The sequence below is a fragment of the Theobroma umbraticum genome, unplaced genomic scaffold (genome assembly GCF_002168275.2).
Source record: "Theobroma umbraticum cultivar Fairchild unplaced genomic scaffold, ASM216827v3 scaffold_51.0, whole genome shotgun sequence".
NCBI classification, from domain to species: Eukaryota; Viridiplantae; Streptophyta; class Magnoliopsida; order Malvales; family Malvaceae; genus Theobroma; species Theobroma umbraticum.
Genome location: NW_018397260.1, coordinates 496,666 through 498,115, shown reverse-complemented (window position 1 = coordinate 498,115; position 1,450 = coordinate 496,666). Strand labels below are relative to the sequence as shown.

The 1,450-nt window shown below is 36.1% G+C and overlaps 1 long non-coding RNA gene across 1 annotated transcript in view; it reads right to left on the bottom strand.

The window, feature by feature from the left end:
* LOC149527159 (uncharacterized) overlaps nucleotides 1–1,172 on the bottom strand; it is a 1,398-nt gene extending 226 nt beyond the window's left edge. Inside the window, exons 1-2 of the long non-coding RNA XR_016351250.1 lie at nucleotides 876–1,172; nucleotides 286–408 (exon numbers count right to left, since the gene is read on the bottom strand). This is a non-coding gene — a long non-coding RNA (uncharacterized LOC149527159). The remainder of the gene's footprint in view (nucleotides 1–285; nucleotides 409–875) is intronic.
* Nucleotides 1,173–1,450: the final 278 nt, after the last annotated feature.

The following is a 1,450-nucleotide window of genomic DNA, read 5'->3' as shown; positions in this document are numbered from 1 at the left end:
GGTGAATATATGTAATTGTTCATGCATGCACATCGCACAAATCAGTAAGGCACACTTTGATTTAAATCGTGGTAAAAAGGCTTGTTTCCCAGTTTAAAATCCTTTACATATATAACTTATACACATATAGTCAAAACAATTTCAACACTTTAGCATCCACAATTGCTTAGGATATCTACCAACTCATGCTATCCACAAATTGCAATTAAAGTAAATCGACACATCAAGTAATCGTATAGCAATATTTATAGTATGAAAATTTTAAAATTGACACCCCTTACTCACCGTACAATAGTGAGATATTACATCGCTATTGATTCGGATGCATATCTAGCTACTTCTACTTGCTGGTCACTCGTCACTTCCTCCGGCACGCCACCACAGCACACTTTTTTTACTTTATACTTCCTAGCAACGATACAAACCCAATACACTTAATTATTCACATGCATCGCAGCACATCAATCAATAAATCCGTGACCTAATTTCATAGTTAATCCTATGCTTACACACAATCATATATAGCAGTAACTTTACCAAAGAAGTCTTAAATCTTTGCATGCATAATCCTTATTCTTTACTTTCTTCAAACATTACATTCTCACGACATCAAATCTCACGACCAATATAGACATTCTTCCTAACCCATCATCATATAGCATAAACCATCAAGGATTGGGCCACAATTTGTCTTACGTTTCCTTAATAATTTAACTTGAACTAAAACCAAAAAAAATCTCAAGTTTCTTGGTAGTGTAATCTCACATTCTTTAGCACCCCACACGGTATTCTTTTGCTACCACAAATATTTTCACACATTATAATTGGTTTAAAGGCATGCATTCAACCAAACTAACAATTTCTATCTTCTTTACCTTGAAATCTCCAGGCCAAACTACCAAAATCTCTTAAACTTCAACAATGGTGTGTGGGTGGGGAGGAAAACCTCTCAGTTTTCTCTTTTCTTCTTCTTTCAAGCTGATTCTCTTTCTTTCTTTCCTCTCAACCTTTCTTCCCCTCTTGGGTGGAAGCTCCTCAAGGCCTTCTCCTCTTCATTTCTCTTCCTAATGGGCGGATCTCTCATGGAATTCACTTGTTTTCTTCATCTTTTTCTTCTAAAACTTGAGCTTTTCCTTGCATGTTTCTTTTCTTTTCTTTCTCTCTTTCTTTCTCTTTTTTTCTTTGTTATGGGAGGACCTCTCAAGGCAAAAACCTTGAAAATGGCTTTCACTTTCCCATTTTGCTCATGCATGGGTGGATTGCCAAAGCCACTTCCTTTCTCTATTATTTTCTTTTAGTTCCTCATTTCCCATTGGACCAACTCATTCTCCACTAAAGTTTCATGCACAAATTTCCCTCCATGTGCATTGGCCATAAATCTATCCTCATATTTTCCATTCACCAGCTCACCTTATCATTTTTCCTTTCTTCATTTCTTTATTCCATGCAC